Source organism: Triticum aestivum, chromosome 7B (genome assembly GCF_018294505.1).
Source record: "Triticum aestivum cultivar Chinese Spring chromosome 7B, IWGSC CS RefSeq v2.1, whole genome shotgun sequence".
Taxonomy (NCBI): domain Eukaryota; kingdom Viridiplantae; phylum Streptophyta; class Magnoliopsida; order Poales; family Poaceae; genus Triticum; species Triticum aestivum.
The window spans coordinates 3,813,077-3,827,665 of NC_057813.1; positions in this window are offsets into that span (position 1 = coordinate 3,813,077).

A 14,589-nucleotide genomic window follows, 5' to 3' on the forward strand; every position below is an offset into this window, starting at 1 on the left:
GCACAGAACACGGAATGTTAGAAAAAGAAATGATCGAAATCTAAGAAATCATATGTTACGGGGCGATTAAGGGATGACTTACTCGGGAAAGTAAGCCGAAAGGAAGTTATCCTTATCTGGGTTTCCCAGAATGACGCCTTCGAGGTGTGAACTCGCAACTTGGCGGTCGCCAGCGCTGCTCAAGTGCTTGGCACGCATTTAGAAGGGGTCGACTATCACGATGTCCGGGGTCTTGTCTCTAATGATCCACATCTCCATACTCAGCGAAAACAGCCGAACGAAGGTGTAGTGCAGCGGATGAAGGTTAAACATAGCAAAGATGTCATCAAACCGCAGGACGATCGTACCCCCGATGTTGCCATCCACAAAGCCCTTGCCCTCTAGCACCTTGGCCACGAAAACCGGGTATGCCACATCATTCTCTTTGAGATGCCGCTTCTCCAAAGAAAGAACACTGTCGTGCAGACTCCGCATAGCACCGGTTGCAGCATTGAGCATATTTGGCGGTAGCATCGCCCTACCCGCCACATGCACCCTCCTCGAGATATCCTTAGGAGAAGGTGGCCCGTCCTGAGCACGGATTGAACTCGCTGCCGGCTGGCTCGCACCGGCGCCCTTGTTAGTCTTTCGTTTCCGTCCCTTCTTCTTAATCTTCTGTAATGGGAGCGAGTTCTGCTCACAGGCCGCCTTCTTGAGCGTGTTGGGGCTGATAATATTTCACACCTCAGCTATCTAAGGCTCGGTGAAGGCGGGAGCTGGAGGCGTCTCCTGAGAACTGAATGCCAGACGATGCCTGTTGCAATTGGATTTCTCCGCCGTACCAGCTAGATTGCGGTTGTCTTGGTTGGGTTCTTGAGAAAGAGCCCGCAGAACTCGTCATCGTACCCATGTTCGGCAAAGTACTTATCGACTTTGGTAAATGTACCATCGTCGTTGTTGTCGTCGTCCGGATCCTGTGCCATAGGGATGTCCGTATCCTGTGCCATAGGGATGTCCGGCACAGGGATGTCCGGCAGGTCCGGTAGCGTTGCGGCGTTCTTGCCATGGCTTGGCACCGGCACGACTGGCGGTCTTGTCCGTGGGGTGGTGTCCCCCGCCCCCAAACGAATCTGGCTCTTCGGCCAAAGCAGGGGCCAGTATACGCAGGCGGCGCTGAGGGTCATCTCATCTTCTTCGTCGGCCCCAGCGGGTCGAATCGGAGGTAACAGCTCGTCGCAGCCTGGCAGCACCTGAACCACTTTAACCCTATACACTGTGGGTGGCATCGGATTACCGTGGAACATGGGGTTACCCGGTTGAATGATTCTGCCCTTGGCGACATCGACCAACTCGGCGCCCACGAAGTGCAGAAGAGTGCAAGGAACGTCGGCGGCGCCCTGCGAAAACATGTACAGGGCGTCAGAGATGCCCAGTCAAAGGCAAGGAGATGAAGTCATTGGCCGAGAGGCTTAGTTATCATGATGCCGTCGAGCTCGGCTAATGTCGAGGCACCGCCAACGGCGGGCGTGCAACTGACGGAGGGGGCGCTTGTTGGCGAGGTGCCGGCCGACGTACACCCGGGTGCATTAAGCTCCAATGCCCGTGCCAGCGCCGGCGACACGAATACCGCCTCCGCCAGAGACACTAATGGAACCGCCGCCGGAGACACCAATGGCGCCACCGGAGACACCAATGGCGCCGCCTGCGCGCTGTGCGAGTTGCTGGCCGTGAAGCTGGGAACCGGGGGAGGCCCCTGTTGGCCGTCCGCAATCCACGTCGTCAGCCCATGAATCAGCGTAGGCACCGTGGCGTTGAGCTTCGTTCCCAGTTGTTGTTCCACTTGCTCTTGGACAAGCTCCGGAATCCGCGCCAATTGTGCCTTGAGTGCTTCAACCTCGCGCGTCTGGCTTTCCGAGCTGGTCTTTTTCTCCTTCCGCACACCAGCGGTATAGTCTGACCCCCATTTTGTGGACAAGCCTTTGCTGGCCACACGACCAGCTGATGTCGGCTTAGTGAGCTTATCCTTGTTTTTCATTACATTCAACGCCCTATTTAAAGGGGTGTCGAAAGGGGAGCTCTGAGACGACCCGCGGTACGGCTTTCAGTGTCCTGCAAAAGGAACATGAACCATTTAGAAATATTGGGGATTAATTAGAGTGCAACCATATGGAGCTAATTATGCGGGGGTGTATTCCTTACCAGAACAAGCTCAAGCGCCCTCGTCTTCGAATCCGTGGTAAGCTCCTTTGTTATCGGGTCCTCCTTGTACCGGGCACTCACAAAGTTCCTGGTCTGCTTGTCACTGCTGTATTTCTCGAAGCGGGGCGGTAGGCCTTGCTCGGCACGCTCCGCGTTCTCCTTGTCCCATATAGGCTCCGCCACTCTGTAACCGCCGGGACCGAGTTTGTGTTCCCCTAAGTTCAACTCCCGCATTTCTTTCCCCCACTGATTTGATTCGGAGGTTGCACTGCTCTCGCACTTGATCTTGAACTCCTTGTACTCATCTTCGCTCATCAAAGGATATTTCGCCTTGATATTCTCATAACTATCACCTTTATCAATCATTCTCTTCATCGCGCTTCTACAAGTAGACATGGTCGTGCTCATCCTCGTGAGGGTGGCACTGTTGACTTTATTCCCTGAGAGGCGTGTGTTTTCAAATTTGGCGGGGAACTTGTATCGTTCGTGCAGCTTCGTGAAGAGGAGGTTGTGCAAATTCCCGTGGTCCTTATGCCTAAGGTTCTCGGTGTTGATCGAGACGGTGCTCCGGAGAATGCACCCGAGCTGAAGCGAGTACCCCTTGACTATATGTTTGGGCTCCGTTAGATGCCCGTCGGAGTCCACTTGAGTGAATTCCTCCTTGAGGGTGCAGAGCGCATTCGGGCGCCGGTCCTTCCTTTGCTTCTTCGGTTGGCTGCCATCTATGTGTGCGCCGCCATCATCAGTGGTGGCATCCTCGGCGGCACCATCAGTGGTGTCATCCCTGACGCCACTAGGGGTTGTGTAGTCAGGATCGGTGTCTTCCGCAGCGTCCTCATAGCGGTGAGGTTGTTCCTCCATCTCCTGGGACAGCTCCCAGAATTGCTTGCTGCCCGAACCGCCGGCCTCATCGTGGTTGGCCATGTTTCGCTCTAAATAGGAAAACAGTTTGGTCAAAAAGTTGGTTATTGTCAAGGAACAAGATCATGGTCTCATCATTTAGGGTTTGTCGACACCGAGGCATCCTAAAAGTTAAGTTTTCATCATTTAGGGTTTATCGATGCCGAGGCACCCTAGGTTGGGCCTAATCACTTGGCACTAATCACTTGGCTCTATTGCCAGATACGTTGGGTTTATCATCTAGGGTTTATCGATGCTGAGGAGAATTCTAAGTTGGGCCTGATCACTTGGCTCTATTGCTACCTATGGTTTAATGCAACAAGAATAAAGGGGCAATTGATCCTACTTAATTAAGTACTAAGATACCCCGGCCCATGCATTAGTAGCAAGTACCCCATATGTCCGATTTTTAGCAAAGTCATGCTAAAATTCACGGAAAATTTCAGCATGACCTTTGCCGAAAATAGGACATATGGAGTACCCGAATTTGCCGGAACGGAAGTTAATCGACATTCCGGCAAACTCAAGGGCCTCTCGGGGTACAACAGCAGCATCACAAGTTGAAAAAATTCCCAAGTAGTACAGCAGCAGCATCACAAGTAGTACCAATGAACATATAGTCCAGCACATTCTGAATTTCGATAAATGACAGCAAGTTAACTCATGCTGACAGCAATAAACTTATAACAACATAAATGAAATTGCAGTTCCAAGTGGGTATGGGAAATAATAAAACCAGATAAATGATAGTGTTTGCTCCACTTAACAAAAATAAAGAAATGATTTTGTTCAATACATCTGGTAAGCTGCACACTGTCTAATATGTGTCATAAATGACAAAGCTGCACACTGTCTAATATGTGTCATAAATGACACTAAGATCTCATTACACTCTACATATGCAACATCTATAGAAAGAGACCATCATTAATATTCGGGTACTATCACAAAAATCAGTGTTAGGCGTGCAAAGATCCCCCACCACATCCTCGAGAGGTTTTGCAGTGTGGACTAGTCATATTTTTCCTTGAAATCTAAGTGCAATATGTCTGTCTTGTTGCTAACTGAATTTACAGTATCTAAGTGGTCCCTAAATTCTACAGTATTTATGTTCATGACTTTACTAAACTATGGTATCTTTCTTAACAGTGCCTTGATCTAATTAGTTGTACTTTAGCTCCATATAGTTATGTGTAATTTGTTCCTTGATTTTCTGTCATCTCTGAATTTTGCTGTTCCTGTGCTTGCTGCTCCTTGATTCACACATGTATAGGAGGTACAAGAGGTTAAATTGAATCCAATGTTATATGTTTTGATCTCCTTTCTGAATTCCCTTTGTTATTTTTAACTCAAACAAGTACCCAGATTTATCAAGACCTAGTGAGCATTGTCAGTGTTGGAGAGGGAGTGATCTGACTAGGTTTATGTGACTGATCTTCATTAACTTTTCTCTCTAACCTTTTTTACAGTCCAAATGATAACGATTTACAGATTGTAGTAGTTGTCTTTAACACGATGGAATCAGCATCTAGTTTAACCAACCCAAACAATGCACTATGCAATTATTTTAAAAGCAATGTTACAAAGTCCTCAAATGTCTGAAATTGGAGGCAACACCTTTTACCATCAGTGTTAGAACATCTAACAAACTATCAGAATTTCTATAACAGACGCGGATACTCGTCAATTATAGTGTTATGGACATGTATAAAACCTAAATTTTGTTCACATGTTATTCAGATGATAGGTGCATTAGCATCTTTTGTTTCAGTTTTCTGCTTTCAGTTGAGTAAGCATAGGTACATTAGCATCGCCATGTTCAGAACTATAGGTGCTAACAAAAATGGACTGAAACTTATAGGAAGAGTGTCCGAGCGCATTAGGGTCACCATATTCAAAATTCGATCATTGTCGAATCAGAAATTTATTTTCTGCTGGTGGACTGAAACTTTTAGCAGAATAACAAAACTCTAGTGTTCAACTCACTGCAAGAACCACCACCTCTGTGTCAACACAACACCTAAGAGAAATGCAGCTGGCAACACTGAAGTAGTGGCCATTGTCAAACGCGTTACAGACTAATGTCACCACACCGTTGTTCAAACAGTTTCAAAATTTTCGAACCGTGATGCCAGCACAAATAGGTTTCCTATATACTGTCAGGGAGAACAAATCAATTTTAGCTAGCAGAAAAACAACAACTGCAAGGTTCTCCTGAACCCATGTCTCACCATGGAGGGGTGGAGGAGTGGGCACTTGGGCGGTGGCTTCGGGACGGAGGCGCCATGGGCAGCCGGTGCAGAGGGGCGCGGCGGCGGCTTCCTGTTGTCCCTGCTGCGGCAGAGGGCAGAGGGGCAGCCGGTGCAGAGGGGCGCGGCGGCGTCCGATGCGTGTGTGCAACCTGCGTGAGGAAGGAAAATCAAATGGCGTGAGGGAGGGGAAGGGAGGGGAGGGAAGAAGAGGAAATCGAAGATGGTACCTTGGTCCGACGGAGATGGCATCACAGTAGTAGAGGAATAAGGTGAAATCGATGTTGGTGGTGGTGACGCCGGTGGTCTGGACGGCCGGGAACACCAGCGCGAAGGGGTCCTGCGGGCGGAGGGGGGACGGCGAGGGAGGCGGCGCTCGGCTCGGCGTCGCGTGGGCGGTCATCGTGTCCTCCTCCTCCTCGTCCTACTCCTGGTCCTCCTCCTCCGGTTCAGGGCGCGGGGGCGGGGGAGCTGTAGTGGTGGGGGGCGCGGGGGCGCGGTGGCAGCGGCGCGGGGGAGCTGCGGTGGTGGGTGGCGTGGGGGCGGCGGGGGTGGAGTCCGGCGACGTTCGGCGGAGTGGCGGCTCCGAGGTTTCTAGGGTTTCGAGGGGGGAGGCAGGGCTCGGGGGGTAGGCAGCGCTTGAGAGGGGGAGGAAGGGGAGAGGGAGGCGGCGGGGGCGCGTGGGCAGCTGTGGCGCAGTGGGTCGGGGCAGCGGCGGCAGCGACGCGGTGGAGGGAGGGACGAGGGAAGGAGTGGCGCCGTGGATCGAGGGAGAGGGATCTGGCGAGGGAGAGGGAAGGGGGATCGGGCGAAGGGGTATCCAGCTAGACACTATAGCAATGGCGCACCACCCTCTGGTGCGCCATTAGTAGTTTTTTTTGTGATAGCAATGGCGCACCCTCCTCTGGTGCGCCATTAGTAACTTTTTTTTTCTGACAGCAATGGAGCACCCACCTAGGGTGCACCATTAGTAACTTTTTTTTCATTATTTCTTGTTGCATCTAATAATTTGTTTTTTATCAAATTTGTTATTTTCATGAGGACTAGAACAGAAGATATCATCAAATATCATCAATTTGTTTTTGAAAATATCATCAATTTTTGTTAATTGAAAATATCATCAAATTTGTTATTTGAAAATATCATCAAAAAGTGGGGGAGGGTGCGGGGTGTCGGCGGCGGCGGTGGAGCGGGGGAGGGTGCGGAGGGTGCTCGGCGGTGGTGGAGCGGGGGAGGGTGCGGGGGGTGCTCGGCGGCGAGGGGGGTCTGGCGAGGGGGATCGGATAGCTATCGAGAGGGAGGGGGATCGAGATCGAGTGTCCTCATGAATATTCAATATTTTTTCATATTGAATATGAAAAAATATCATCCAATTTGAAAAAATATTCATGAATTCAAAAAGTGCCCATGAAATTTGAAAATATTCATGATACCAAAAAGTGCCCGAGAAATGAAGACTACGCTTTAAATACAATCGATCTTAGCTAGCTATCTGTTCACAATCTTCTTGCCCTTCTTTTTCGCAAATGGAGTTCTTCTGTGGAACGGACGTCCTTTAGGTAGGGTGGTCCTACTTCTTCTTGTGGTGTGTGCTGCTACTTCATCGTCGTCGTCATTTTCGATCTTCGGGTCGCCATACTTGTCGAAGTCTTGCTCATTGGCTACTCCATCCATTCCGATGATCTTCCTTTTGCCTCTCCTCACGACAACACAACTGGGCTTTGGTGGGTCGGTAATGAAGAAGCATTGGTCCACTTGGGAAGCCAGTACCATGGCTCATTTTTCGCGGTGACGTTTGCGCCCGCGGTCTTGGATTTGGCTTCGGGTATAACCATGGTGGTGAAATACCGGTCTTCTTTTAGGACGCTCTTTGCCCATCTGACACGGAACATCGGGACCTTCTCTCCAGTGTAGCTCAGCTCCCAGATCTCCTCGATCCTTCCGTAGTATTTGTCCTTGTCGTTACCGGTGTAGGATTCCATTGTTACCCCGGAGTTCTGATAACCATCGCTCTTCATGTCCTTGTTCTCGGTGTAGAATGTGTAGCCGTTGATATCGTACGCCTCATAGGTCATCAGGTTGTGCTCGGCGCCCTGTGACAAGGCGAATATGAGTTGTTCTTCCGCGGAAGAATCCTCATGTAAAGGGTACGATAGAAGCTTCTGCTTCAACCAACGCGTGAAACATGAGTTGTGCTCTTTGATTATATCTCCGTCCGTCCTCTGTTGGCCTCGGTCATTGTACGTCTTCTCAATAAAGGTTTTCTGCTCTACCACCCAAGGATCGACCACGTCTATGTGTTGTAGCGCGACTAGGTTTGCTCTTTCAAAGTCGGCGAGTCGACCCTCGAAGTCGACTTGCATTTCGCGGCGACCCTCACGGTGACCCCATCCAGCGAGCCTGCCGAGGTGCCTGTTGACGGGCAGACCAACAGGGTTCTCGATGCCTAGATAATTCATGCAGTAGGAGATGTACTCTTTGGTCAGAAAGCCCCTGGCTATACTTCCCTCTGGACGTGACATGTTGCGAACGTATCCTTTAATGACACCATTCATCCTTTCAAACGGCATCATGCTGTGCAGGAACATCGGCCCGAGTTGGATGATATCCTACACGATATGGACCAATAGATGCACCATAACGTCGAAGAATGCGGGCGGGAAGTATATCTCAAGCTCGCATAGTATCACCACGATCTCTTCCTGTAGCCTTCTGAGTTGCCTCACGCCAATCAACTTCCAAGAGATGATGTCGAAAAAGTTACATAGGACAAATAGCATTTCACGTACGTGCGCGTCCATGATCCCACGGATTGCAACTGGAAGTATCTGCGTCATCAGCACGTGACAGTCGTGAGACTTAATCCCGCTGAACTTCTGCATCGCTAGGTCTAGGTATCTGCTTATCTTCCCCGCGTAACCGTAAGGAAGTTTTACTCCTTCGAGGCAGTTGAAAAACTGCTCGATCTCCTCCTGACTTAGAGTGAAGCACGCGGGAGGGTAGTCATTTCCGGTCTTCTTGGCCTTTTTGCCTTTGCGACGAGTTTCTGTGTCCTGCTTCGCCTCGTCATCATCATCATCATCATCATTAGCGTGAAGCTCCTGCCTGATGCCCATTGATTTCAAGTCTGCCCTTGCTTTCGGCCCATATTTGGTCCTCTCTGGCATGTTGAGCAGGGTACCAAGCAGACTCTCGCACACGTTCTTCGTGATATGCATGGCATCAAGGCTGTGAGGCACATGGTGGATCTTCCAATACGGCAAGTCCCAGAAAACAGATCTCGTTTTCCATACCTTCAGCAGCGGCTCTGGCGCCTTTCGCTTCTTTCCCGGCTCTAGCGCCTTTTGCTTCATTCCCGGCAGTGGGCAATCTTTCCAATTTTTCAACAGCTCATCTATTTCCTCGCCGCTCCTCGTACACGGGCGTTTTTGGGGTTCGGTTTCACCATCGAACAGATCCTTGCGTTTCCTCCACTGGTCATCATCGCGAAGCCACCTTCGATGTCCCATGAACACGGTTTTCAAAGACCCGGGATCTCTATCTAGCTGGCGATATGTTGTGTCATCCATGCACCTTACGCATCCAGAAAATCCGTGGACTACCTGCCCCGCGAGATATCCATAACCGAGATAGTCGTGCACCGTCGTGAGCAGTGCGGCTCTCATAGGGAAATATTCTTTCTCTGCGGCGTCCCACGTATTGGCTGGCGTTTTCCACAGCGTGTCTAGCTCCCCCTTCAGCAGCCCCAGATACAGATTGATGTCGTTCCCTGGTTGTTTCGGCCCTTCAATTAGCATACTCATGTGAATGTACTTCCTCTTCATGCACAACCAGGGGGGAAGGTTGTACATCCACACAAACACAGGCCAGGTGCTATGTGTGCTTCTCTGGCTGCCAAACGGATTGACTCCATCGGTGCTCGCGCCCAGCACGATGTTCCTTGGATCCTTCCCAAATTCTGGGTATTCGAAGTTCAACGCTTGCCACTGGCTCGCATCCTTAGGGTGACTCAGCATCTTGTCTTTTTATTTATCTCCGGATCATTTCCGTCATCTTCCCGCTTCTTCTCCTCCCTATCCGCGTGCCAACGCAGGAGCTTTGCTACCTTAGGGTCCACGAAATACCGCTGCAGACGAGGAGTGATCGGAAAGTACCACACCGATTTTCGAGGAGCTTTCTTCCTCTTCTTGTATCGAGTGACGCCGCACACCGGACATATGGTAGACTCCGCGTGCTCGTCCCGATAAATGATGCAATTTTTCATGCACACATGGTATTTCACGTGCGGTAAATCCAGAGGACACACGATTTTCTTCGCCTCCTTGAAACTGGTCGGGCACTTGTTCCCCTTGGGAAGACGTTCATGCCAGAATGACATGTTCTTGTCGAAGCATGCGTCGGTCATTTTGTGTTTTACCTTCATCTCCAGAGCCATGAGCGTTACTTTCAGGCGGGTATCCTCGGGCCTGCATCCTTCATACAATGGAGTAACCGCGTCTATCTCCAGTTGATCCAGCTTGGCTTTCTCTTGGGCGGCAGCTCTTGCGTTATCCGTCTGCTTGCGAAGCAGCTCTTGAATATGAGGGTCCTGCACCCAGCCTCCATCGTCGTCTGCTCCGGCATCTTAATCTTCATGATCATGCCCTTCGTCTTGATCTTCCTCATCATCATGTATGAAATCTTCTACATGATGACTGTGTACATCATCACCGTCATGATCATGTCCTGGAGATTCTTCGTCTTCTCGCCCGCCCTCGCCGCGGTGGTTGTCTTGTTGCCCTTCCTCATTTCTTGCCCAGCCCCCATGGACGACTTCATAGTCATCTTCGTCACCTTGCCACCGATAGCCATCCATGAAACCACGCAAGAGCAGATGGTCCCGCACCTGCCCAGAATCCGGGTCTACAATAAGGCTCTTCAGCTTGCATCTTCGACACGGGCATCTTATCTCCGTCTCGTTCTTTTGAAGCATCTCGGCCTTCGCGGAGCTAGAAAACCTATTCATGATGCCTTCGGTCATCGTGCGGACCATGGTCGCCTGCGAGGTAGAGCAAAACGATATTTTAGAACCAAGAAAAAAATTGGCATGACCTTCCCTAAAAATAGGACCAAAAAGAATGCATAGTGCCAAAATTCTCGCCGAAACGGAAATGAATCAACATTCCGGCAAAATATTGGCAACTATCGCATTTCAAATACCGGTACCTGCAAACACAAACATATATGCAACACCACAATCATATGCAACATCACAAACATACATAGATCTAGCTAGGCCACAAAAAGTGCATGTGCATGTTGTTGGAGCGAGCTAGGGAGAAAAAAGTAGATCTACAACATGAAGATAGCTTTCCCCTTACTTACCTATCAAAAAAAGGTAATTTCACCACTTAATTTTGATGAATCTATGGTGCAAATGAGGTGAGGAGGAGGAGGCAGCCGAAAGCTTGGAGAAGGAGGTGGAGGGAATGAAGTGGGGAAAGTGAGTGGGTAGGCGTGGCTGTCCAAAATACCTTGTTGGGGTCCCAGGTTACTAATGGCGCACCACCTGCAAATGCGCCATTAGTAACCCTGGTTACTAATGGCGCACCTGCAGGTGGTGCGCCATTAGTAGTTTTGCAGAAAAGTAATATATATATATATATATATATATATATATATATATATATATATATATATATATATATATATATATATATATATATATATACTAATGGCGCACTGTGGCACGGTGCGCCATTAGTAGTTTAAACTAGTAATGGCGCACTTTGACACGGTGCGCCATTAGTAGTTTTGCAAAAAAAGAATAAAAAAAATTCAGTACTGGCGCACTCCTAGTCTGGTGTGCCATTACTAGTTAGAACTAGTAATGGCACACTTCGGCCGGATGCGCCATTAGTATGTATGTAAAAATGAAAAAAAAAATTATCACTAGTGGCGCACCTTTTGTCTGGTGCGCCATTAGTGTCTTCCATACTAATGGCGCATCACCAACTGGTGCGCCATTAGTATATAGTAGTGGCGCACTACTTCCCAGGTGCGCCATTAGTGTCGATCCTATCTATAGCCCTTTTCCTACTAGTGAATCTACGGGCACCAAATTTCTATTTGGAACAATAAGAACATCATTGATCCTTCCCATAGGCTTTTTAATGGTGGAATCCGCAAGCTGCAAATTTAAAGAGCAATCATCAAGATCATGGAAACCTAGAATATCACATAAAGTTTTCGGAATCGTGGAAACACTAGCACCCAAGTCACACAAAACAAAACACTCATAATCTTTAATTCTAATCTTTATAGTAGGTTCCCACTCATCATTAAGTTTTCTAGGTATAGAAACTTCCAAATTAAGTTTTTCATCATAAGATTGCATCAAGGCATCAATAATATGTTTGGTAAAAGGTTTATTTTGACTATAAGCATGAGGAGAATTAACAACGGATTGCAACAAGGAAATACAACCTTTTAAAGAACAATTATCATAGTCAAATTCCTTGAAATCCGAGATAGTAGGTTCAATATTATTGGAAGTTGAGGATTCTCCAATCTCACTTTTACCAAATTTAGCATTAAGATCTAAAGACTCCGAATTCTTGGGACACCTTCTAGGCAAAGTTGATTCGTCATCAGTGCCATAATCATCAAAATTCGTATTGCAAAACATAGATCTAATAGGAGACGCATCAATAACTTTAAGATCCTCATCATTATTTTCCTCTAACTTTTCTGGTTTAGCGGCCATCTTATTGACTAAGGTGGCTTGCTTATCAGAAATTTTGGCTATAGCATTCTCAAGACGGGTAATTTGAGCATTAAAACCATAAAATTCTTTATTCAAATCATCAAGCTCTTTGTTCAAAAACCCCAAAAAACCTTTTTGTTCCTTAAGCTCTTTTCTAAAGAAATTATTATGCTCAAATTGCAAATTCATAAAGCTTCTAATATTTGATTCAATCTCATCCATCCTTCTGAGAAGGTGGTCAGGACCCTTAGGTGAAGCCATAAGGTCAAACAAGCACACAAGCACACAGAAAAAGACAAGAGAAAAGAGAGGAGGAGATTGGGAAAGAGAGGGCGAATAAAACAGCAAGGGTGAAGTGGGGGAGAGGAAAACGAGAGGCAAATGGCAAATAATGTAAATGCGAGGGAGATGAGTTTGTGATGGGTACTTGGTATGTTGACTTGAGCGAAGACCTCCCTGGCAAACGGCGCCAGAAATCCTTCTTGCTACGTCTTGAGCTTGCGTTGGTTTTCCTCGAACAGGAGAGGGTGATGCAGCAAGTGTAGCATAAGTATTTCCCTCAGTTTTGAGAACCAAGGTATCAATCCAGTAGGAGGCTCCTCAAAAGTTCCACACACCTACACAAACAAACTGAGAACTCGCAACAAACGCAATAAAGGGATTGTCAATCCCTTCACGGCCACTTGCGAAAGTGAGATCTAATAAGATAGTATGATAAGATAAATATATTTTTGGTATTTTATAATATAGATGCAAAAAGTAAAGATGCAAATAAAAGTAGATTGAAAGCAAATATGATAAGAGATAGACCTGGGGGCCATAGGTTTCACTAGTTGCTTCTCTCAAGATAGCATAAGTATTACGGTGGGTGAACAAATTACTGTCGAGCAATTGATAGAAAAGCGCATAGTTATGATATTATCTAGGCATGATCATGTATATAGGCATCACGTCCATAACAAGTAGACCGACTCCTGCCTGCATCTACTACTATTACTCCACACATCGACCGCTATCCAGCATGCATCTAGAGTATTAAGTTCATAGGAACATAGTAACACATTAAGCAAGATGACATGATGTAGAGGTATAAACTCATGCAATATGATATAAACCCCATCTTGTTATCCTCGATGGCAACAATACAATACGTGCCTTGCAACCCTTTATGTCACTGGGTAAGGACACCGCAAGATTGAACCCAAAGCTAAGCACTTCTCCAATGGCAAGAAAGACCAATCTAGTAGGCCAAACCAAACTGATAATTCGAAGAGACTTGCAAAGATAACTCAATCATACATAAAAGAATTCAGAGAAGATTCAAATATTATTCAGAGATAAACTTGATCATAAACCCACAATTCATCGGATCTCGACAAACACACCGCAAAAAGAGTTTACATCGAATAGATCTCTACAAGAGAGGGGAAGAACATTGTATTGAGATCCAAAAAGAGAGAAGAAGCCATCTAGCTAATAACTATGGACTCATAGGTCTATGGTAAACTACTCACACCTCATCGGAGGGGCAAGGATGTTGATGTAGAGGCCCTCCATGGTTGATTCCCCCTCCGGCAGAGTGCCGGCGAAGGCTCCAAGATGGGACCTGGCAGATACAAAAGGTTACGGTGGTGGAAATTGTGTTTCGTGGTGCCCCTGGATGTTTTCGGGGTACGTAGGTATATATAGGAGGAAGAAGTACGTCGGTGGCCGCCCGAGGGGCCCACGAGACAGGGGGCGCGCCCTACAGGGGGGGCGCGGCCTCCTATCTCGTGGAGCCCTTGGCTACTTCTTGACTTGCACTCCAAGCTCTCCGGATCACGTTCGTTCCAAAAATCACGCTCCCAAAGGTTTCATTCTGTTTGGACTCCGTTTGATATTCCTTTTCTTCAAAATACTGAAATAGGCAAAAAAACAGCAATATGGGTTGGGCCTCCGGTTAGTTGGTTAGTCCCAAAAATGATATAAATGTGTAAAATAAAGCCCATAAACTTCCAAAAGAGGTCATATAATAGCATGGAACAATCAAAAATTATAGATACATTGGAGACGTATCACCTATTAACCTAGAGCCCAGTGCCAGTTTCTGTTTTCTCCTTGTTTTTGAGTTTTACAGAAAATGGATACCAAACAGAGTCCAATTGACGTGCCAATTTTTGATGAATTTTTGTGGACCAAAAGAAGCCCCTGGAGTGCAAGAGTTGGGCCAGAAGAGTCCCGGGCTACCCACGAGGGTGGGGGCGCGCCCACCCCCCCAGGGCGCGCCCCCTACCTTGTGGACAGCCCGGAGACCCCCCGGACGTGAAATAAACGCCAACCTGTCCTATAAATACAGAAACCTTAGGGAAATAACCTAGATCGGAAGTTCCACCGCCGTAAGCCTCTAGAGCCACGAGAAATCAATCTAGGCCCTCTCTGACACCCTGCCGGAGGGGGCCATCATCACCGGAGGTCATGGAGGAGGATCCCGGAGGGGCCATCATCGCCATGAAGGCCAAGGACCAGAGGGAGATCCTC